Source organism: Aedes aegypti, chromosome 3, assembly GCF_002204515.2.
Source record: "Aedes aegypti strain LVP_AGWG chromosome 3, AaegL5.0 Primary Assembly, whole genome shotgun sequence".
NCBI classification, from domain to species: Eukaryota; Metazoa; Arthropoda; class Insecta; order Diptera; family Culicidae; genus Aedes; species Aedes aegypti.
The window spans coordinates 112,744,606-112,756,873 of NC_035109.1; the positions used below are offsets into that span (position 1 = coordinate 112,744,606).

The following is a 12,268-nucleotide window of genomic DNA, read 5'->3' on the forward strand; positions in this document are numbered from 1 at the left end:
AACCTTGTCCCTGAAAGCGGTCTGGATGAAATTATCAAATGAAACGCAAACGCTAACGCTAACGCTAAAATACAAGAGCACGAACACTGAAGTGCTTCACTACGAAAAAAGTGAATACCGTCACGATATGAACAGGAGAGATGTGTCTTTTGGTATAAGCAACATTTCGCCCAAAGATTGTATTGAGGAATTCCCAATCGTTTATAAGATATAGCCGAATTAAGGAAAAGTGTAGCTAAAAATTTAAAAAGGCGTAGCTCCAAATTTCGAAATAATCTTTCGAACCTCAATCAACCTAGCACAGAAGAAGAGTCTGGTGGTATAAAAATAATTTCAAACCTGTTTTCCGTTAGTTAACATGGAAATAAAAAATGTACAAGAGGAAAAAAAAATAAATTTAATATTTTTAAAAGTATTGTAAAAACTTGAATTTTTATTATTGTCAAAAATTAATAACCTCTTCTTCAAGAAAAATGAAAAGGATAGAGACGTTCAAAATAAAATTATTAAAATCAAAAACCAAAATTCATAAATTTGCAAATATGTTTATAAATCATTGCCCAAAACGTGTTTGGAACGATTTTAGAAAACAAAAAATGATATTAAGATTAAAAATAAAAATTTTGGTGTTAGAGGGTTAAAACAAACATATATTGATTAAATGTAGGTGCTTCGTTTTAATTTAGTTTTTACATATGAAAATCAAATAATTTTATTACATTAAACTATACTTGAGTAAAAAAGATTCACATAGCAATCACACTCAAACATACACTTTCTTCTGATATAATTTCGCTCTCATTTGCGCGCGAAGATTTGCCACCTCCAATCGCATAGTCAGTCCAACGTAAAGAAAGACGCAGTTGTTTTTCCCAGCCAATCAAGCCGAACAGTCTTTTCACTTTTGTTTCGACGCACCCACCTCAACAACACAGCTCACTCGCCTATTCGATTGCACTGCGGCGGTGGTGGTCCCATTCGGCACTGAACTTCTTTCCATTCATCACCATAATTAGCACCCATCACTTCAAGAGCGGGCGTATTGGCGCTGCGCTGGTTCGTCGCAAATCTTGGATAGAAAATTTGGTCAAGTGTCGGTTCCACTTTCGATCACAGCAATAAACATCAACTGATACACAGAAGAGTTACTAGAAAAAAAGTGGCCATAATTTCAAATTTGAAAATTTGGCTATATTATGGGGCTTTCCTTAGCCGAGTGGTTAGAGTCTGCGGCTACAAAGCAAAGTCATGTTGAAGGTGTCTGGAATCGATTCCCAGTCGATCCAGAATCTTTTCGTATTGGACATTTACTTAACTTCTCTGGGCATAAAGTATCATCGTACCTGCCACACGATATACGAATGCGAAAATTGAAAGTGGTCAATGAACACTAAGCTGATAAGCAGGCTCTATCCCAGTTTAGACTTAATGCCAAGATAAAGAAGAAGAAAGGCCATTAAGAGCAGAACATAGTTTTGGTCATTATAAACCAAAAGTATTCCTGTGTACGAAACACAGTGAGGCGTTCGGGTGTCCTAAAATCCCCATCACCGACAATTGCCGAGCCGGGCAATCAAACCCGCAATTAACTCATTTGTTGAAAGTTTGCTGCTCTCGATTGATCTTCGCGTCGAGGAATCCCGACGGACGCGAATGGGAAACCCAATCGGATCGATGTTGTGTAACACAAACCGGGCGCAGTTTGCAAACAAACTTTTCGATTCCAGGTTGATGGCCTAGCCAACGAAATGTTTAGGGAACGCAAGTTCGTCGACCTCCAAAAAAACGTCACAGTTCATTCAACGATGGAGTTGTTTATATTTTCGATGCGCATATTTTTGCTGATCTTGGATCCTCCTAAAATGGATCAACTTCAAGAGACCCTAATTACACACGATCGGTGGTCTTCTTGGATGTGAGGTACTCGAGGTCCATATACAGGAGCGGTTGTTATTGTTGTTAGCGCGTTGATTTTTTTTTCGGCCGGACGTGAAAGGCAAAGGAACTCTATCAACAGTCAAACCGAGCAAAAAAATGACCAAGTATTGAACCAGTAAACCGAGACCATCAAAAGCGATAGCCAATTGAACTAGCAATAGCACCTACAACCCCAAATGGAGTCTCTTGAGATCAGTAGTTTTGTTGGGCATGTTGCTTCCACCGTTCCTTAGGCTGCAATTGACGAATGATTGGCAATGATGATTGGCGATCAGCCAAAAAAAAAACATGGGAAAGAAAGTCCCAGTATGGATTGGGCGATGAATTCAGTGTTGGACCACCCGCTGACAGAGGGATTTTAGGGGCTGATCCAGTTCAACCGTGGGCGTGCAGGAGAAGGCGTGTCATTGAATTTGAAACGTAGCAATTTGATTGATTGTTGTCAGAAAATAGTTATACGAGGGAAATGGTTGCGTAACTTTGGAAGGCGCACCGGAAAATAGCTGGTATTGTGTTGGGCATAGGGTAGAAGTACCAATTATGGCTATGGTATCAATTATGACAATAGTGGGAACGAAAAGAGTTTTATTCTTGTCGTTTTACTAGAATATAACGGCTTGTAATCACAGGAGTGATACTCCTATGTGTTTTTGATTATAACTAAACCTTGATATGAACATTCGTGCAATAAGCTTCGAAAAATGGTCATTTGAAAATTTTGCTTCACACATATGTCACTTTTTTAGCAATTTGCTAAAGTAGTTACAATATTTATGTTTTCATACGGTAAAACTGCTTCAACCGATAAATGTATATTCCCTAGTGAGAAAAAATTATTCAATTTAGCTGGTGAGCAATGGAAGTAACCGTTTTAAGTTGGAGATCGTGTTATCTCCACTATGACGATAACTGGTACAAAGAGTGTATGAGAGCTCAATTATGACAATACTTTGGAGGCGGTTTGTTTACATTTTTAATCATCGAAATAAAAGAAGTATAAAACTATTTTTTTGCAATTTTTCATCGTAATAGGCTTTTTAAATCACGCCAACCCGTCATGGAATGGCCTACTTTCCCGCATTGTTGACTGAGTCTATTACCTAACTGAAAATGACGCATTACGCAACGCATTTAAGTTGCGTAAAGGTTCATTACGCAACGCTTTTCAGTAACGTAACGAAGCACATGTGGTTTATATAACTATCATTCTTATGTAGAAAAACGGAGAGGTCTATGAAATTTGTTCATAGAATTTGTGTAACTATCATTATTAATACTGTGAAATATTTTCCGCTCCTACTGGCTCTGGAATCTTCAGGTGGAAATTCAATGACTTCTTCCACCGTTATGCAAATAACAGACGATCTTGCAGCCAAGGTACTGGGCGCGAATGTTGGTACAGCAAAACTTGAGTGAGGAACTGTCTATGTTGATGGAATAACGTTTTCTGATGAGTTATTTTCATCTGGGATTCCCATATTTTTTCAGAAATCATGTTTTTTTGTTGCAAGGTATTTTCTACGTATCCTTCAACAACAGTTGAAGATTTCCATCCTACATGCCTCTTCAGAACAGATTATCTACCCCAGAATCTGGCAGTAGAGACGCGGACGATCGACGAGAGTCGAGTGCAGTGTCCAGTTCAATCTGCTGGTGAAGGTAGCTTTAGACATTTGAGATTAAATATCTTCGGTAGGAGACAAGCCAGGTCCACTTCCGCTTCCAATCGGTACATTAGAATCGGACAGCGGAATGATGCTATCTGAACATTGGTTTGAAAAACATTTGACAATAGGCCTCTGCACTGTTTTGATTTTGTATGGGATTTTGACTTTAACTGGCCTTGTTGTTTACTAATTTCACGGAAGAGTAAAAGAGAGCGAATGATTAATCTGTTCCTCTCTTTTACTCCTTCACGAAATTTGTAAACAACAAGGCCAGCAAACGTCAAAATCGCAGACAAAATCCAAACAGTGCAGAACCCCATGCAGAGCCCCATTGCTCAATACAACCTACTATGATCAACATTTTTTAAACATGGCAACGTACAACCATGTGCATATTATCGAAAATAATTTAAAAATTATTCCTCAAGTAACCTTTCATGAAATTGCAAAAAAATGTTGAAAGCAACTCGATGCAGAACTCGATTTTTACAACACTTGTCGTAATTATCCAACTCGACAAGCCTCGTAGGATAAATGTACGACTTGTGCTGTAGAAATCTTCATTCTCAATACAACCTACTATGATCAATATTTTTTAAACATGGCAACGTACAACCATGTGCATATTATCGAAAATAATTTAAAAATTATTCCTCAAGTAACCTTTCATGAAATTGCAAAAAATGTTGAAAGCAACTCGATGCAGAACTCGATTTTAGAAATCTTCATTCTGCACCTTTATTTATTTATTTATTTACTTGGAATGTAGGATTAACCCTTTAAAAATATGATATAAAAAATAACGCACAAATAACCAATAAGTGTAATTGACCACGATAATGCCATCTTCACTTATTTTAATCACATTTGGCGCCATTTCCATTGAATTCACGCATGAAACGAATTGTAGGCTCATGTGTGAGATAATTACGCGTCCGTAGTGGGGGATCGAAAATTCGGCGTCCTTTCGAAAGGTTTGTGAAGAATACTATGTCTGCTATCCGATGTCGCGTGAATATTGTGTCCATATCGACTAACTCATACAGATCTTGATAACCCGGCACCTCGTTTCCTGACTTCGGCAGATTTCGTGGAGCAAACTTCACGAACTTTTTTTGAACTTCTTCCAAGCGTTGAATCTGACCGGCCTCCAAACCACACCGAGCAAATCTTGCTTGTTTGTGTTGATGGTAATGAAGATGATATATGAAAAAACCATCTACTGTAGCAAACGTTTTTCTCTAAAATAATCTGAATAATGTACCAGTATTCGTCATCCCGGTCTATAAAACATTTTATAATGAGAATAATCAGAAATCGTCAGAAAATTCTGCGTTCATCGAATCATTTCAAAATTATGTAGCAACATTTTCAAATACTTTCAATCCTGCTAATATTTTGCGTTTTATTTTGCCATGATGTTGAAAAATTCAACAACTCTCATTAAAATCAAAGTAAGTGTCGAATTCAGAAACAGAAATTACAAATATGACGAATCCTGTTTCAGGTAATCCTTTATTCGTCACTTAAATTTTAAGAAGAAAAACAAACTTGTAGTCCAGTTTTAATATTGTTCCCGCTAAATATGGATTGAAAGTTTCAGTTTAAAATATTAACTATAAACAAAATCCTTTTGATTGATTGCTTGGAGTGGCAAATACTGGTAGATCTACCCTTTTTGAGTTTGTGAGCAGTCTGTTTCCTGCATGATGGGTCAAAAATGTATATACGTACTCTCAAGCATCACCTAGAATTCACCGGATGATTTTTCAGGTCGAGTGGATAATTTGCATTACCTAGAGCCAAACAAAAACCACTGAGAAATATAACTAGAAAGAACAGCCTTTGATTAAAGAAGAATGAAACACTGATAATTGTGTTAGCCATTTGTAATAGAAGTAAATGATCAAATGAATGACGAATCAAATGAATCAAATGATGATGAATGTGTTAACCATTTGAATTAGTAGTAAATGATCAAATGTTATTTCGCTTAACGACCCTTTCGGCCTTACGGCATTCGGCCTAACGACCTGTACTCGGTATTGTATATGCTCACGTTTTCTTTTCAAATTTCATAGGTATTTATCGTTTACCAAAAACGAATCCTTTTCCATATCTAAACACCCCACGTCAAACATTTCCCTCCCATTCATGATTGTTATTGTTTGTTATAATCATAAGGGTACCAGTATACCTACAAATTGAAAATGTTTCTGATTCAGAGTAAGCGGTTCTTGGTTTCCTGTGTTAGTACAGCTGTTTTTGGAATAACGGAAGTAGCAACTGTGGGCGGTCAATTATGCTCATGCTTAAGCTGACGATCAAAGCAAGCGAAGAAAGTCATTTCAAGAACCCCAAAGTAAGGAAGCGATGATAAAATTCTCTTTTTTGCAATTTCACATCGTAATAGGCTGTTTTTCATCAAGACAATCTGTCATGAAACGGCCCTACTTTCCTGTACCGAAGTATGCATTGCGGGAAAAGTCATTACGCAACTGAAACCAGTTCTGTAATGATTTATTACGTAACGTTTTCTCATTACGCAACTGTTTTGAGTTGCGTTATGAATTATAACACAACAATTTTGCAATAATGGTGAATGCATTCCGATATAATTTCTGATACCCTCAAGTGGTCTTCTATGAAATTGCAAAAAATGTTGTACGTAACTCGTAGCAGAATTCGTTTTTTACAGCACTCGTCGTGATTATCCTACTCGGTAAGCCTTGTAGGATAAATTTGCTACTCGTGCTGTAAAATTCATCATTTTGCAACTTGTTCCGTAAACTAATATTTCTATCTTATTCACTGGCACTATGAGCAATCCTCAAATATCCGATAGCAATAACAATAGCAATAGATTGGTTTATCATGCACTGCTATCCTCCCAATCTGATCAGAGCAATATCAGTAGATGATTAACAGACTATCATGATGTGTTGCGGATCATGATTGATACAAAGAGAGATACTCTAAACTTTCTCGGTATTCAAACCTTGTTTATTGGTCTGATGAATTGATCACACTTTTAAGTATGTTTTTCGAAATTTGTTATCAAAATATGTGGTTGGGCCATCATTATCCTCATTGTCATCATAATCAGAAACCATTTTTTGAACTAATTTTGTTTAAAAAACATCTCACAACCATATTGATGAATCAATCTTTCCTGTACTCGCATCTATCTACCTTGTGTTTTGGAAAATTTTTCAAAATTTCTCCATTCCATTCATACACCGATCGTTTGTATTTGGGGTGCTCCTCAACTCAATTTGTCTTGGGTTCACCTTTAAAATCTCCAACAAAATTGAGGAAAATTGCACTGAACACTATTTTTTATCATAACAACAGTGAGAAAAAATGTGGGAGATTGGATGCCACCTTCATCATTCAATTTAAGATTAATTCTTACATTTATGAATTTTGGAAAAAAAAAATGTGGAAAATCTAATAATTCTCTGGAAGTTATGTGAACGGGGCACGTCGGATCCTTTAATTTTTAAATTTTCTTAACACTTCAATCCGTTCACAATCTTAACACAACTTTTTTGAATTTTGTAATGCTTTTGAAAACGATATTCTAATATTTTTTTCTTTCTTTCATTTCAGGTATTATTTTTTATCCTCAACCTGTATGTTCATAAGACATTGGATTCTCTCGTTAACAGTAAAATGAAGGTTTTGTAAGTAGCGCCTTATAATTCTGTTCGAATACCATCACTATAAATCAATCAAAACCATACCCTCAAAGAAGTTTTTAAAAAATTATTTCTTGAAAACTTGTTCTTGGAATATAAAAATACTGTCATAATGCAATTATTCTATAAATACTGACAATGCAATTCCCTCCAAGAGAATATGTTTATTGTAACTAATTAAGATGAGCGTTGTTCACTCCAAAGTGATAGTGATATCCTGTAAAAAAAAATGATAATTTTTGGTGGAGATTAAGAGTGCATTTTTCACTATTTAGAGAATTCTTCATAATTTTTGTATGGTTTTCAGTTTGTTTTATTATAGAATTCTTAAGGGCAAAAAACACCACAAAAACTGCGATAAATTTTATATTACTCTTTTAGGCGATGTTTGAAGAAACTTCTTCCAATAATGTGGTTTTTCATCTTTTCATAGATTACGAATGGATGGAGAAGACTTCTAAGCTAATGGGATAAAAAAAAACAAAGAAGAAAAAAGAAATACTAAAGAATGAAGAAGAATGTGGGGAGGGAGTAACTGGGTTTGTATTAGGTTAAACTAGAAAACATTAAAATATTTTTGTTTCTGTGTATGGGATGTGATTATATTATTTGAGATCAAAACTTTCCAAAAAGAAAAAAAAACACGAAGAAGTGAGTTTACACCAAGCAGCCAGGCTGCTGTCAAGCTTAAAATTTTCTTCAAAATGATCCGAGTATGCCTAGGAGTGTTCGGCCATTATTTCGTCACGCTAAAAACTGCTATACATTTTATGTGGCACAAAACTGTCAACTGTTTAAAAAACGCTCTCATCATGCGTAAGTTTTTCGGAACGTTTGTGAAATATAGTTTTAACTAAACATACGGTCACAAATAATCTGATTCAGCTAATTTATTGAACTTATTGCTTGCATTAAAATGCAGAAGCTTTGTACGAAGAATTTTAAGTGTGCATCTTGAAAACGGTTTCCTGCGAGACAAACAAACATACAACAGTTAGCACTGGTAGAAAATATTGTGTTCAAATTGAATGACCAAAATGTTGGAGATCGCACCCCTCAGGTTTACACTATGGGATGATGAGTTTATGCTTACATTCCAGTACTAACGTGTTTGGAACATTTTTAAAAATTTCTCCATAGTAATTTCCATATAAACGTACTTTGTCTTTGGGCCACCTTCAAATCACCACCTAGAAAACTGAAAATTTCACAGAATGGTACACTATTTTTATGGTAAGGAAAACATAGGCGTTTTGGAATTTCAAACATTTTTGAATTCTGATCCGCCCTAATGACAGAGTCTCATACAGGAATACTCACTGGCAAGCTGATGAAGTTATTTCAATCACTACGTCTCAGTAGAATTTAGAGCTCTTTTCAAATGAACTTTTATTTATATTTAAAAAATACCCGAAAACAACCAAATATGTTTGTGGACATGCGACTCTTTATACAGTTGAACCTCCATGAGTCGATGTTCCATTACTCGATATCGATTCATGGAACCATATTAAAAATCAAATTTCATGGTTACTACGATGGTCCCCTCTAACGGCTTTCCATAGCATTGCTGTTCCATGACTCGATATTTCCATGAGTCGATGGTCCCTTCGATATCGACTCATGGAGGGTTGACTGTAACTATCAAGAGAAAAAAAAATGAAAAATCTTTCCGTTATTTTGAGAAAATTTCTGCCGATACCGCTGTTTTGAGCTCTTAGAATAATTGGTTTAGCTAGCTTACATTGTATGAAAATATTTGATTTCAAATAATATTATCATCGTTATTGTACTGGATTTTTTTTCCAAACAAGATGTTGAAAAGCAGATGTTTTGATGTTTTCCAATTGACCCTAATATGATACAGTTATACCATCCCACTCAATTAAACCACCTTCTGCCCACCTTAGTCATGATTCTTCATCTCTTCTGTTTATTTTTCATCCTCTTAGCATAGAAATCTTCTATATCCATTAAAATTGGTCGGGTTTATAATAATCAATCAGCGTAATCTATGAAAGGCGAAAACCCGCATTCTCAGAAGATGTTTCTTTGAATATTGATAGAGATATCGCAGTTTTGAGGTGTTTTTTGCCATTAAGGTTTTCTAAACTCTTGAAAACAACCTGAAACCATATGAAAATTATGAAGAATTCTCTAAGATGACGAAAAATGCACAAACGCTCTTTGTGCCACCTCTAAACCTTTATCAAAATTTTCCGTTTTCTACAGGATATTATTTTGGTTCCGATGATCATTTTCCACTTTGTAAATTTTGACTACGTATGAATACACAACATAATTTCATTAATGTATTGTTCCGAAGGAAGAATATCCAAATACGAATAAAATTCTGTAGCCTGAGAAATAAACGGGGGGTTATGGTTACGCGTCGGTCCCCCAAGGAATTTTGGAATATCTTCGGACCCAGATGACCCAATGCTCAATATCGACACAGATTCTAAGTTTTTTGAGAACTTGTGGAAAAAGGGATGCAAAACTATTGAAAAACAGAAAAGTTATTACGGTTTGAATATTTATTTTGCGGTAAAAAAATGAAGCTGCCAGTAGAGGGGTTAACGACACTTCACACTCGCCATACACGTCTGAATCGTAGAACATGTTTTAGAAAATCTTCACTTCATTGTCAAAATACCATTTATCACCTAGTTTTAGTAGCTTCTAAATCGTTTTTTTCTCAGCTTTCTGATGGAATTCAAATATGATGAAAAAAAAAAAACGGGATTTCTAATAAAATGGAGATGGCGGTCAAATTTGAAAAATAAAATAAAATGTTATAAACTTCAAATGAAAGCAACATCCTTCCTCTATATGATGCCACCGAATTTTCCATGTGCTTCAAGAGAAATATGAGACATATCACGTAATGAAATACCTAAAATATATTGTAAAATGAGCTATTTCACAAATTGTCTAAGTTACCAGCACTTGAGGTTCTTCAATTTAATTTAATCAAAATAAATCAGTGGTGAGCTGTTTTTCAAGAAGTGCTAGATCAACTAATCGAATCAGTGTACACTACCGCAAAACCGTAGGACTATCAAATGAAAAAAAACTTCTGCAAAAAATAATTGAAAGTTTGCTTTTCTTCATTTTATCATATAAAGATTGTTTCAACAATTCCTAGAGAAAGTTCTTAATATGTTTACGGAATTCTCGTACAGGGAGCAATACAGAAGAATTTAAAAATCTATGCAAACATGAAACTAATGGAAGTTTCCACAGATTCAAAAAATACAGGTTGATTATCCCAAAACTGCCCTGAATATAAACCATCAAAATAGATCACGCAAAACACGAACACGTAACACTTCACATTATATGCCCTCGCTTGCAGTACTCAACTGCTTGGCGCAGTTCAGTCAACAACTTTTCATCGAGATAATTTTCCCACTCACTTGTATCCTCAGTCAGCATAAGCATCAACACCCTGAATCATTACAGAGTTCAACAGCGTGTTGTGGCTTCAAAAATTTGACTCCGGCTCAGCTCACGAGTGGAGTGTAACACTCTCCGGTTCGATCCAAAGTGAGAGGCACCGATTACATCTAATTGGACGAATTGTAATTAATTCTGCACTCTAAACAGCGAACGGCGCTCGTTTGAACCCGATTTGCGGGTGGCACGCCATGTTTTCCGTCTCAACCCTGCTTATTGCAGTTAATAGGGTCCTAAAGCCCTGTCCCAATTTTAGTGCCAAACGCTTAAGATTAGGCCAATAACACATGTTTACTCAATTTTCTAATGTTTTCCGTTGGTTTGAGCCCAAAAAACATTTTTTTTAGACTTTGTCCCACCCCTTGGCTTAAACTCAAATTTTGGGTGTATTTTGTTTTCCGTGTCTCTTCGGAAATGTCAGATAGAAACAACCCCAGTGTTAAAACTAAAACCTCTGTGGTGTTTTTGTCGCCTAAGCGAACGTCAAACATGATCTCAAGTGTCAAGGTTCATTTATGGACCCAATTTTTAAATTAAAGTTTAAACATGATATAGTCGTTATTTGAGCGGGAAAAATTGCTAAAGTAGTTGCAGTAACAGGCTTTTTCGTGTTTTTGAATAAAAACAAGATTTCATTAAAAATTTTAGGACCCAATTGGAATCATTTTTCGGGATGACCTTCCTCTGATTAGGGGCGATCAGTGCGAAAATTTGGACCAAAAACCACCAATCAACACGATATCGATTGAGGAAGTTGCGAAGAATTCTCCGACAGACACTAATTGCAAATCCCAGCTCAATCGAGAGGCATCTCACACGTAACCCAGATTCGCTCGACTCCGGCACGAGTGCAGCAGCAGCAGCAGCAAGTTCTTGACACGCAAACAAAACTATTTTAATTAGTCTTTCACTGTGGTCCAGACTTTTGCACTTTGCTTTCGGGTGCGATTGGTTTCTGAGCATGGGTGTAGCCAGAGGAGGGCAAGGCCGATGGGAATCAATGTTGTGTTTAAATTTACCAACTACTTAAGTTTTGTTCCTAAATCCTTTAGATGATCTTTACCAGAAATTTGCCAATAGTCTATAATCGATTTTGTGAAAATCTCGGCTACGCCCATGCCTCCGAACGCTAGGCAAATTGGTTAAAGCCTAGGTTATCTTAAGCCGACCGGTGGTAAAGGCCTTTGACTTGAATCTCTGACAAGGTTGTAGACAAAGCAACTAGGTAAACGAGGTCAGCGACTAACGGGTCACAGTGAGAGGTTTCAATGATTGTTCTGATTTGGCTGGTTAATGTTACCTTTCCATTTTTTACTGATAAGGCTAATGAAGGCAACCAGGGGGGAGACAAACTACTGAATTGCCTTAACTGTATGCTTTACAGTATACAAAACGCATGATTATTTCCGTTAATTGCATACCAATAAGCGTCAATTAGTTGGTAATTACAAACCACTTTAACCACTTCCTTGCAACTGTCGGTTTCGTCTGGTGACCTGAGGA

General features: G+C 36.2%; 1 protein-coding gene across 1 annotated transcript in view; it reads left to right on the forward strand.

The window, feature by feature from the left end:
* The window catches only part of LOC110678682, a 366,897-nt gene that overhangs the window by 38,268 nt on the left and 316,361 nt on the right, over window positions 1–12,268 (forward strand). The window lies entirely within an intron of this gene.